Source organism: Microcebus murinus, chromosome 4, assembly GCF_040939455.1.
Source record: "Microcebus murinus isolate Inina chromosome 4, M.murinus_Inina_mat1.0, whole genome shotgun sequence".
Lineage (NCBI taxonomy): Eukaryota > Metazoa > Chordata > Mammalia > Primates > Cheirogaleidae > Microcebus > Microcebus murinus.
In genome coordinates, this window is record NC_134107.1 from 17,514,575 (window position 1) to 17,528,099 (window position 13,525).

The following is a 13,525-nucleotide window of genomic DNA, read 5'->3' on the forward strand; positions in this document are numbered from 1 at the left end:
TATCTAGATACAAGAAGCACAGAGAACTCCTGGGAGACTCAAAGTGTAAAGCAATCACCACATCACATGGTTATTAGGCTGATCAAAGTAAACATGAAAGAAGCTATTCTCCGAGCAGTGAGGTGAGAGCAACAAATAAACTACAAAGGAAAACATATCAGACTAACTGCAGATTTCTCATCTGAAACTTCATAAGCCAGAAGAGATTGGGTGCCTATCTTAATCTTCTGAAACAGAATAATGCCTAACCTAGAATTCTTTATACAGCAAAATTAAGTTTCATCTATGAGGGAGAAATAAAGATCTTCCCAGACAAGCAATCACTGATTAAATTTGCAAGGAACAGATGAGCCCTACATGAAGTACTCAGACCTACATTACACATCAAATGGTGCAATGGACACTATTCAAAGTAAAAACATTCAAGAGTTAAAGGCTAGAACTTGGATTTCATGGTGGCTCAAGGAGTAAAACAAAACAACAGGATTTCATCCGACAATATGAATGGAAATCTACCTCAAATTTCAATCCCCTCAATAATTGTGAATAGCTTAAACTGTCCTCTGAAGTGACATAGACTGGCAGAGTGTATAAAAATCTACAAGCCTAGTATCTGCTATCTATAGGAATCTCATCTAACCCACAAAGATGCCTTCAGGCTCAAGGTCCAGGGATGGAAAACAATCAGCCAGGGAAATGGAAATCAGACGAAAGCAGGGGTAGCTATACTATTTGTGGTTGAACAAAAGAGAAAAAAAATAGCAAAAGTAAAAAAGGACAAAGATGGCCACTATATAATGATGAAAGGGAAGATCCAACAAGAAGAAGTAACAATTCTTAATATTTATGCGCCCAACTTGGGAGCACCCAGTTATATAAATGAAACCTTGTCTGATCTAAATAGCATGATAAACAATAATGTCATAGTAGCAGGGGACTTCACCACCCCACTGAATGAACTGGAAGATATTCAAACAGAAAATAAGCAAAGAAATAATGGACTTAAACAGAGTTCTAGAACAAAAGGATCTGACAGATGTCTACAGAATATTCCACCCAAATAAAGCCAAATATACATCCTTCTCAGAGTCCATGGAGCTTTCTCCAAAATTGATCACATACTACACCACAAACCAGACTGTAACGAATTAAAAATAAATAGAAATTATACCATGTATATTCTCTAATCGTGGTGGTATAAAATTAGAGTTCAAGTTAAACAGAAATACTCACCACCTCACAAAGTCATGGAAATGAAACAATCTATTGTTGAATAACTATTGGGTAAAGGAGGAAATACAGAGGAGAAATCAAGAGTTTCTTTGAACTAAATGATAATGGTGGCACTAGTTGTCAAAACCTGTGGGATACAGCAAAAGCATTCCTTAGAGGAAAACTAATAGCATTAAACACTCACATCTAAAAAACAGAAAGCTCAAAAATCAACAATTTAATATACAGTCACAGGATTTGTAAAAGGAAGAGAAAATCAATTCCAAACCTAGTAGAAGAAAAGAACCAACTAAGATCAAAGCAGAACTAAATGAAATTGAGAACAAGGGAACTATACAAAGATCAACAAACCCAAAACTGGTTGTCCAAAAAGATAAACAAAGTTGACACCCTTCTTGTGAGATTGACAAGAATTTGAAGTAAAAGGACTCTTATAAACTCATTTAGAGTGAAAAAGGAGAGGTCACAACAGACACCACGGAAATACAAATCATTATTTTTGATTAGTATAAAAACCTATATGCCCAAAATGGGGAGGAGGAAATGGAAAAATTCCAGGAAACATGCAACCTCCTTAAGTTCACCGAGGAGGTAATGGAATTTCTGAATATATCAATCTCAAGCTCAGAAATTGGAGCAGCAATTAAAATCCTCCCCAAATGGAAAAGTTCTGACCAGATGGCTACACTTCAGAGTTTTATCAAACATAAAAAGAACTCATACCTATGCTGCAGAAATTACTCCACAACACCCATTGAGAAGGATGGTATCCTTCTGAACTCATTATAGAAAGCCAATATCACCTTGATACCAAAGCCAGGAAAGGACACAACAAAAAAAGAAAACTACAGACCAATATCCCTCATGAATATAGATGCAAAAATCCTCAACAAAATTTCAGCAAATTGAATTGAGCAGCATATCAAAGCAATAATTCACCCTGACCAGGTGGACTTTATTCCAGGGATGCAAGGCTGGTTCAACATATGCAAATCTATAAATGCAATTTGCTACATAAATAAAAGCAAGAACAAAGACCATATGATTCTTTCAATAGATGCAGAGAAAGCATTTGAAAAAGTCCAGCACACCTCTATGATAAAAACTCCTAGCAAAATAGGCATAGATGGGTCATACCTTAAAATTGTCAAGTCCATTTATGATAAACCCATGGCCAATATCATATCGAATGGGGAAAAATTGAAACCATTCCCACTTAGAACTAGAATCAGACAAGGTTGCCCACTATCTCCACTTGTATTCAACATAGAGCCTGAAGTCCCTGCTAGAGCAATTAGACAAGAGAGGGGAATTAAGGGCATCCAAATAGGGTCAGCTAAGATCAAACTCTCTCTCTTTGCCAACGATGTGATATCATATCTAGAAAACCCCAAGGATTCAACCAAGAGACTCTTATAATTAATAAATGAATTCAGTAAAGTCTCAGGATACAACATCAATACACACCAATCAGAGGCATTCATATACGCCAATAACAGTCAAGCTAAAATTGAAATAAAAACTCAATAAATTTTACAATAGCCTCAAAGAAAATCAAATCTGTAGGAATATATTTAACAAAAGATGTCAAAGACATATACAGAGAGAACTATGAAACACTAAGAAAAGAAATTGTAGAGAATATTAACATGGAAAAATATACCTTGCTCATGGATTGGTAGAATCAATATTGTTAAAATGTCCATACTACCTAAAGTGACATACAGAATTAATGGAATCCCTATCAAAGTACCATCATCATTTTTTACAGATCTAGAAGAAATAATTCTATGCTTTGTATGGAACCAGAGAAGACCTCATATAGCCAAAGAAATCTTAAGTAAAAAGAACAAACTGGGTGGTATCAGTCTACTAGACTTCAAGCTGTACTACAAGGCTATGGTAATTAAACAGCATGTTACTGGCACAAGAAAAGAGACATAGACCTTTGGAACAGGACTGAGAATCTAGAGATGAAACCATCCACATATGGTAATCTAATCTTTGACAAAGCAGGCAAAAATATACACCGGGAAAAGAATCTCTTATCAATAAATGGTGCTGGGAAAACTGGATAGCTACAAGCAGAAGATTGAAACTGGATTCCTACCTCTCACCTCTCACAAAAATCAATACAAGATGGATAATAGACTTAAAACTCAGGCAGGAAACCTTAAGAATTCTAGAAGAAGATGTTGGGAAGACCCTTTCAGACATTGGCCTAGGAAAAGAATTTTTGAAGAAGATCCCAAAAGCAATCACTGCAGAAACAAAAGTAAATAAATGGGTTCTGATCAAATTACAAAGCTTTAGCACATCCAAGGAAACTATCATTAGCACAATTGGTATCCTAGGTCACCTATATATAAGAAACTTCTTCCTTTCAATCTTTCTTCTGAAAGAATCTTTGGTGTCCTTATTTCTCAGGCTGTAGATAACATTGGGATCAACATGGGGATCACAGATCGATAGAACAAGGAAACCACTTTATTGATGCCTAGAGAGAAACTAGAGCTTGGACATATGTTAATAAAGAAGAGTGTCCCATAAAAGATGGAGACAGCTATCAGGTGGGAAGAGCAGGTAGAAAAGGCTTTGTACCTCCCAACAGCTGAGCAGATCCTCAGGATGGCCATGACAATGTAAATGTAGGAGACCAAGATGATCACACAACTGAGCTCTCCCAGGGCTCCAGCCAGGATAAAAACTAAAAGTTTATTGACATGAATGTCTGCACATGCCAGGAATAAAACAGGACGAAGGTCACAGAAGAAGTGATTAACGGTATTTGGACCATAGTAGGGTAGGCGAAAGGTGAAGGTTGTATGGGCCAAGGTGTTAATAAGACCCATGGCTTAAGGCCTCACCACCAGCTGCACACAGACCTGCTGTGAAATGATGAGTGTGTACAAGGGCTTACAGATGGCCATGTACCGGTCATATACCATGGTAGTCAGAAGGAAACATTCAGTTACTACAAATTGACCAAAAAACCATGACTGGGCAGCACAACCAAAGAAAGAGATTACTTTTTTGTCCATGAAGATATCAGTCAACATCTTGGGACCTGTGACAGAAGAGGAGCAGACATACACAAAGGACAAGTGGCTGAGAAAAATGGGGGTGTTGAGTCAGGAATCCATCCAAATGAGAGTGATCATCCCCAAGTTCCCCAGAAGGGTGACAAGATAAACAAAGAGAAATACCCGAAAGAGCACAACCTGGTACTGGAAGTGATTTGTTAATCCTACAAAAAAAAATTCAGTGACCAAAGTTTGATTTCTGTAAGCTACTTTCTGATTCAATCTGTCATGAGCAAGACAAAAGGTTTTTCTATGCAACCCATTCAGAATTAAAGGCTACTTAGTTTCACATCAAATTTAAATTAACTTTTATGCTTTTTTAAAGTTACAAAGCAAAGGTTAAGAACCAAGTCTTGAGTTCTACTTCTGGTAGTCCTGCTAACTCTCTGGTAACCATCTGGGTCACACTGAGTTTTCCCTAAATGAAACTGGACACTTTAGTTTCCTCCTTGGTCAAAAGAGGACTTTTGTACAGAATCAGAATTTTAGACCTAGAACTGAAATTTGGAGATCATCTAAGGCAAGTCTTCTTAACTGTGCCAGCTTACCTATCTAAAGACACCTGTCTGTGAACCAAGGATGTTTTGAGAAACATTTCATAGCAAAAGGAATTATATAAATTCAATGAATTCAGGCCATTTCCTATCTTCACTCTAGGTTAATAGTAAACATGCGTTAAGAATACAACCACCCCAACCCACAACATAACTTAGTTTCCATTGCAACAGTTAGTCAAATTGCCTACAAGAAGGGAAGGAAGATTGAAGCAAGAGATTTTATCATTGGAACAGAGATCAAACAACTCACCATTATCTTGTTTGGGACTCTTTCTCAGATCGGCCTGCACTCCCTCACACCATGGGTGTATGTATCCATTAATCCATTCACTTTCCCTTGAATTTTTAAATCCATCAATGAAAGGGCTACTTCTCAAATATTGAGCAGGTTCTGTGACTCACCCAGTTTTCCAGGTGCTTGGGAAAGAACAAATATTTCAATAAGGAACAGGGACACTGCTGGTCATTTATCCCAGAGAAGTGAAAACTTATGTTCATACAAAAACCTTTACAAGATTGTTTGTAGTACCTTTATTTGTAATAGTCCAAAATTTGAATCAAAATTTCCTAAAATAGATGAATGGCTAAACAAACTGTGGTACCATGGAATACTACTCAGTGACAAAGAGGAACAAACTATGACACAGGCAACAACTTGGATAGATCTCAAGGACATTATACTGAATTGAAAAAAAGCCAATCCCAAATGTCACATACTCTGTAATTTCATGTATCTAACATTTTAAAAGTGACAATATCATAGAAATAGAGAACAGATGAATGGTTGCCAGGGATTAGGAATGGAGGGAGAAAGGGTGGTGGGCTGAATATAAAAGAGTAGCGCAATGGAGATCTTTGTGGTGATGGAAGAGTTGTGTATTCTGATTGCAATGGTCGTTAAACAAATCTGCACATGTGATAACAAGATATGGAACTCCACACGCACATCATATTAATTACAGTCTCTTGGTTTACATGTTGTACCATAGTTACATGGGACATAACCATTAGGGAAAGTGGATGCAGGATACATTACACCTCTGTGTGCTTCCCATGAATCTATAATTATTTGAAAATAAAAATTTAGAACAACAATGAAAAAATGAGAAGGGAGAAGAAGGGAAAATTAAGACAGAAGAAAAGAGGAAAAATTGAGGAAGGGAGGCATATATTTTGTATCTTGAAATATTCATAATGATTCCAACAGTAAAATAAAATGAAAATATTCATGGTATGTGTGGCAGAAGAAGTACTAAAAAATGTCACACAGCATTCCCCTCCAGTCAAAAATCTAAAAAGCATTTTAGTTACCTGCAAAATCATAAAGGGATGAGCTGCTGGCCTTTTGTTGTCCCAGAGGCAAAGGAGTTTGGAAAAAACCTTGAGGGATTTAATTGAAGATTAATAAGAAAATACTATTACTTTAGTAGTAAAGTGTTTCAAGAATTCTATATTTTCTAAACATAGAAACTCATCTCCCCACTTACATTTTTATTATGCATTACACAAAGAAGATAGAAATAGCATTTTAAGGGTCAAAATAAATTTAAGTTATGGAAAACTTTGGAAGCCTGAACCTATAATGTACATATTGATGATCTCAAATAAATTTCTCTGGAAACACAGGTAGTGAATACTTATAATTGCTGTGCTTTTGAAATTGGTATTAAACCTGAAATTCTGTGTGAAACAATACTTGTTGGCTGTGGAAAAGGCTATGAAACTATTTTTTCCAGCCTAACCCAAGCCAAAGATTGTATTCAAGAAGAAAAAAAAAACAAAACCAAAACCAAAATACTAGGCATGCATGTGACTTTGAGCATGAGCAGAACAAGAATTCAATTCAGCTGACTAAGAAGTTTGTGTTCTACCTGATAAATCAAATAATTAAGACTCAGAGAAGCCAAGGCTTCTGAATTCTCACATTTGATGAGCCCCAAACCTTCTAGCACATTCCATCATCCCTATGGAAAATACAAAATTTAACAAAAATGTAACTTTAAGTTAGGTCATTTAAGCCAAAAACAACACTAAATACTCTATTTGTACCAAGTTCTTTTTCACTGTGGCCTTAGAGATGATGTTTTCCCAGGCTTCTAAACTCCTTGGCCTCTGGAATCCAATGCAGGTCATCATGTAACTCACCCATCTGAAGAAACAAGCCCTGGACTCTTTGCCTGCCTATGCCAAAGTGAATTGAAAAACCAAGTTTCTTATAAGAAAATAAATTACCCAACAAATTTTCCTTCTTCTCAGCTTCTTCAGGTGTCCAAACAAGAAATAATATAGTGGCACCATCTTGACAATGGAGCCTTCCAATAGCATTTTTAAAGAAACTTCATTGATTCAATACTGCACAGCACACAGGAGAGATTTTCCTAAAGAGCTTTTCAGTAAATTGGTGCCAACTCCCTCAATGAACCACAAGCTCAGGCAAGCAGGTCCACAGGGAAGATATTAAAGTTATTTTCTTGGACAATAATTTGGGGGATTTTGGATTAACTGTAATTGCATAAATTAATCTCTCCCACTCTCTCTCTTCCCTTAACAGCCCCCCACAAAAAAGAGAGATAGTGTTTCTAGAATTTCTCTAGAAATGCAAATTTGAGAACTCTGAAAGAGAGCCCTGCTTCAGAGAGATTATAGTTAGAGGGGAATCTGGGTACGCAGAAGCCCTAGGGACCTACACGTTGGGGCAGGAGTTCTAAGTAGGTGAGATCCTCGCAAACAGAAGAGTTTGTAAATAATCTCATGGAGGTGGTAAAGCTCAAAGGGAGGCTAAGATATAGGGGATTAAAAATGAAGTGGACTGGGGGCTTCAATGCAGCAATGGATAGCCATAAATCTGGATAGCACCTTTGAGAGATAAAGAGATTCCATACTGGCTGTATGAAATTTTCAAATGTTAAGTCTGGAAACATATTTGGGCTTAAACTTATTATACATTTTAATAGTAGGCAAAGGAGTTTGAATTATTTTTTTGTAAATACTGAGGAATTCCTCAAGGTATTTCAGAAAAGCAATGACCTTTATTCACATAAAAGTTGCCGCAGGACATTAATCTTATCGCTAGTGGTGTTTACTGCATGTGGCACACTCTTCTAAGTGCTTTGAGAAAATTAACTTTTTTAAATGACAAAAGAATCCAATGAAGTGGATTAACAGAAAAGCCTAGCATCTCCTACTCTCCTCCCTCCCTCACTCCACTTTCTTTTCTTGAAACTAGCAAAGCAGGATCCTACCCCAGAATCTTCAGTGTCTTTCTTTGTTCTGCTAAAACAGTTTCTTTCCACATGTCTGCAAAATTCACTTCTTCACTTTATGCAGGTTCTGCTACAAGATCTCCTCACCAGAGAGGCCTTCTCTCATCATCTTTTGGAATAGAGTATTGCTAACGCCATCTCAACTCTCATTGACTTTCTTCCCTTTGCCCAGTTTTATTTTTCTTCAAAGCAGTTGCTACAAATTAACATTGAATTGCTATTGCATCCACCCACCCTATAAGAACAAGCAGCAGTTTTGTAAGATTTTCCACAATATATTTCCCAGCTCAACATCTCTAATTATCAGGGAAATGCAAATTAAAACTGCAATGACATATCACTTATCTACAGTAAGAATGGCCTTTATCAAAAAGTCACCAAACAATAAATGTTGGTGTTGATGCGGAGAGACAGGAACACTCCCACACTGCTGGTGGGACTGCAAACTAGTTCAACCTCTGTGGAAAGCAATATGGAGATACCTTAAAGCGATACAAGTAGATCTACCATTTGATTTAGCAATTTCACTACTGGGCATTGACCCAAAAGATCAAATGACACTCCACAAAAAGACAGCTGCACTCTAATGTTTATAGCAGCACAATTCACAATTGCAAAATTGTGGAAATAACCCAAGTGCCCATCAATCCAAGAGTGGATTAATAAAATGTGGTATATGTATACCATGGAGTACTATTCAGTTTTAAGAAACAATGGTGATATAGCACCTCTTGTATTTTCATGGATAGAGCTGGAATCTATTCTACTAAGTGAAATATCCCAAGAATGGAAAAACCAGCACCACATGTACTCATCAGCAAATTGGTATTAACTGATCAACACCTAAGTGGACATATAGGAATAACATTTATCAGGTGTCAGCAGGTAGGAAGGGGGAGGAGGGAATGAGTATATATATACATAATGAGTGAGATGTGCAACATCTGGGGTATGGTCATGTTTGAAGCTGTGACTTGAGGGTGGAGGGGGACATGGGCAAGATACATAACCTTAACATTTGTACCCCCCATAATATGCTGAAATAAAAAAAAAAAGTAAAAAACAGACAAGGAGATTCTTAAAAAGGAAGTGTTCAGTATATATTTTTATTGTTTTATTTTAGTAGAATTAGAGTGTAAAGTTGAATTTCATTACATGTATATATTATATAGTGTCTGAAGTTTGTACCCATCACCTGAATAGTGTACATTGTGCCTTATATGTAATTTTTCATCCCTCACCTTCTCCCCACTTCTGAGTCTCCAATATCCACTGTACCATTCTGTGTGTCCTTGAGTATCCATAGTTTAGCTCCCACTTATACGTAAGAACATGCATAACTTATTTTTCTGTGCCTGAGTGACTTCATAAAGGGTAATGGCCTCCAGTTCCATCCACATTGCTGCAAAATACAATATTTCATTCTTTTTTCATGGCTGGGTTGTATTCTGTGGTGTGTGTGTGTGTATGTGTGTGTGCATACACATACATACATACATACATACATACATACTTACTGTATTTTCTGTATACACTCATGGGTTCATGGGCACATAGGTTGATTCCATATCTTTGCATTTGTGAATTGTGTTTGGATAAACAAATGAATGCAGGTAATTGATAAAATGATTTATTTTCCTTTGGATGTATACAGAGTAATGGGATTGCAGGATTGGGTGGTAGATCTACTTTTAGTTCTTTGAGAAAGCTGCGTACTGATCCCCATAGAGGGATCTAATTTACATTCCCATCAACGGGATGTAAATGTTCCCTTATCACCGTATCCATGCCAACATTTATTGTGTTTGACTTTTTAATAATGGCCATTCTAATTGGAGTAAGATGGTATCGCGCTGTGGTTTTAATTTGCATTTTTCTTATAATCAGTGATGTTGAACATTTTTTCATGTTTGCTGGCCATTTGTCTTTCTGCTTTTTATTTTTTAATAATATTTATTTAAAAATATCGGGGAGTATAATTGTTCTTGTTACATGGATGAATTGTGTAATGCTGAAATCTGGGCTTTTAGTGCACCCATTACCAAAATAATGTACATTGTACTAATAGGTAAGTTTTTTATCCCTCAACTACCTTCCACACTTCCCCCTTCTTAATTTCCAATGTCTTTTACACCTTGTTATGAACATGTGTAACCCATTGTTGAGCTCCAATTTATTAGTAAGAACATGTGGTATTTATTTTTCCACTCCTGAGATTCTTTACTTAGGACAATGTTTTCTCCAATTCTATCCAAGTTGCTGCAAAAGACATTATTTTATTCCTTTTTATGGCTGAGTAGTACTCCATGGTGTATATATACCACATTTTCTTTATCCACTCATCAACTGATAAGCACTTGGGTTGATTCCACATATTTGCAATTGTGAATTGTGCTGCAATAAAGATTCGGGTACAGGTGTCTTTTTGATATAATGACTTCTTTTCCTTTGGATAGATACCCAGTAGTGGGATTGCTGGATCAAATGGTAGATCTAGTTTTAGTTCTTTGAGGAATCTCCAAACTGATTTTCATAGAGGTTGTACTAATTTTATAGTCCCACCAATAGTGTACATGCATTCCTTTTTCAGTTCATCCACACCAAATCTATTGTTTTCTGATTTTTTAATAATGACCATTCTGAGAAGGGTAAGGTGTTATTCTGCTGTAGTTTTAATTTTCATTTTTCTGATGATTAGTGAGGTTGAACATTTTCAGGGGAAGGGGACTACTCATTCTTTTTTTATTTTTTTATTTCTGCATATTATGGGGGTACAAAAGTTTAGGTTATGTATGTTGCCCTTTCCCCACTCCCAGAGTCAGAGCTTCAAGGGTGTCCATTCCCCAGATGGTACACATTGCAATCATTATATATGTATGTACCCATTCCCACCTCCCCCCTTATTTCTTTTTCTTATCTAATTTTCTGATTAGAATTTTTTATGAATTTTGTTTTACAAATCTTATCACAATTTACAAAGACCGTCAATGGCATGCTTGGATTTGGTTTTGTCTTAAATTTCCCCTTTTCTATATATCTGGTCATTTTCTTTCGGGACAAAAATTTACATGGAAGCATTCATAATACCAAATTATCTTCTTTTTAATCTTTCATATCAAAAAATACAGCTTCACATCCATAACTTTCTTGATATCTCTCTTCTACTTACTAGTTACTTTTCAGCTTGTTTTATTTTTTTCTAAATCAATTTTCGAATAACCTCCAAATGAAACAATTTTACAATAATAATATGTTTTATGAGTTTTATATAAATTTTTTTCCAGCTTTTTTTTTTTATTTTTTTTTTTATTTTGGCATATTATGGGGGTACAGATTTTAAGGTTTCAATAAATGCCCATTTCCCCCCCTCCCCCCAAAAGTCTGAGTCTCCATCATGACCATCCCCCAGATGGTGCACATCTCACTCATTATGTATGTATATACCCGCCCCCCTCCCCCCTCCCACCTCCCCAATACCCTATTACTGTAGCACCTATGTGTCCACTTAGGTGCTACTCAGTTAATACCAGTTTGCTGGAGAATATATCTGGTGCTTGTTTTTCCATTCTTGGGATACTTCACTTAGTAGTATGGGTTCCAGCTCTAACCAGGAAAATATAAGATGTGCTATATCACCATTGTTTCTTAGAGCTGAATAGTACTCCATGGTATACATATACCACATTTTATTAATTCATTCCTGGATTGATGGGCACTTGGGCTGTTTCCACAGCCTTGCAATTATGAATTGTGCTGCTATAAACATTCGAGTGCAGGTGTCTTTTTTGTAGAGTGTCACTGGATCTTTTGGGTAGATGCCCAGCAATGGGATTGCTGGATCAAATGGTAGATTCACTTGTATTGCTTTAAGGTATCTCCATATTGCTTTCCACAGAGGTTGAACTAGTTTGCAGTCCCACCAGCAGTGTAGGAGTGTTCCTCTCTCTCCGCAACCACGCCAGCATTTATTGTTTGGAGATTTTTTGATAAAGGCCATTCTCACTGGGGTTAAGTGATATCTCATTGTGGTTTTGATTTGCATTTCCCTGATGATTAGAGATGTTGAGCATTTCTTCATATGTTTGTTGGCCATTCTTCTGTCTTCTTTAGAAAACCAAAAATTCTTTTCTTTGGAACATTTTATATATAAAATTGCATATATCTACTGGAGTTATTATTCTTCATGAAATTCCATGTTAGTGAAAACCTAAGAAGCAGGAAACATTGAACTGCCTGTCAGTCATGTATCAGTGTTTTATAGATGAAAACTATTTTATTACTTTTTTAAAACACGTTTCATTAAAACATGATTTTTCTGTGAGTTAAATACCCAAGTCATTTAATTAGTATGTATTATTTAACTTAATAAAATGTTAAGATTCTAAATTACATGTTCACCTTCAAGTATTAATTTCACTTTAAATTTGCTGAATTTGTTTATTTTTATAAGTTTATCTAGATTACACATAAAAACTGACATAAAAGACAAAGCTAGTCACCAATTTAAGTATTTTTTGGTAATTCATTTATACAGCCTGTGAATGTGAGATATTCACCTAAGCAAGAATCTTAAGTGAGGCATTTTTGCCTACAGCTCAGAAGATCCAGCTGTTTACATTGAACCAACAATATTAAATTAGTCTTCCTTATCAAAAGTCACACAAACACAGGTTTTGGCTGGGTTTATTGTTTTCTACCCTTTTTATTAAATGCTGATGCCTTAAAACATCTAGCAGAGGGAAGCCATAAAAATGACCAGTAAAAGCATAGGCAAAAACATATGGTGATAATTTGGGAGACATTTTTATTTTTGATTTACCAAAGATTGCCAAAGTTGAATTTATGTAAACTTGAAAAGTATTTAGACTCACTTACTTAACTTATGAACATGGCCTGATTTCTTAGCCAATTTGGTACCATGTAGGTACAACATACCACACCTGTACACACACACATAAACATATCTACACACATATACACATGTGCACAGAGACATCTAGTAGTTTTTGCTTCTGATTTCCAGTCATGAGATAACATTGTAAACTCACCAGTTTGCTAAAGATAGTGAGATCCAATTATGTCTGACAAATTGGTACTTTTCATACGTCTAAAGTTTATTTAACAAAATAGTTAATCTAATGAAGCCTGTGGACCAAAACTTTGGGTAAAGCAGTTTTCACGGCAGTTTCAGTTTACAAAAAGCCTTTCATATACCTTTTTTCTCTGGTTTTAAATAAGCTTTTAGTGTTTCCCTTTTCACAAGCACTGGCTCTACTAAGAAGCTTCGAATTAATAATACCATACATGTTGAGTTTTATCTCAACACCTGTCACTTTAGCAACTGCAGATTCTAAGTAGTCAGAAAGGAAAATACATAGAGCCTAACAGA

The 13,525-nt window shown here is 36.0% G+C and overlaps 1 pseudogene; it reads right to left on the minus strand.

Annotated features, from left to right (window-relative positions):
• Positions 1-3,588: 3,588 nt before the first annotated feature.
• LOC142870430 (olfactory receptor 5G25-like) lies at positions 3,589-8,168 on the minus strand (annotated as a pseudogene).
• Positions 8,169-13,525: the final 5,357 nt, after the last annotated feature.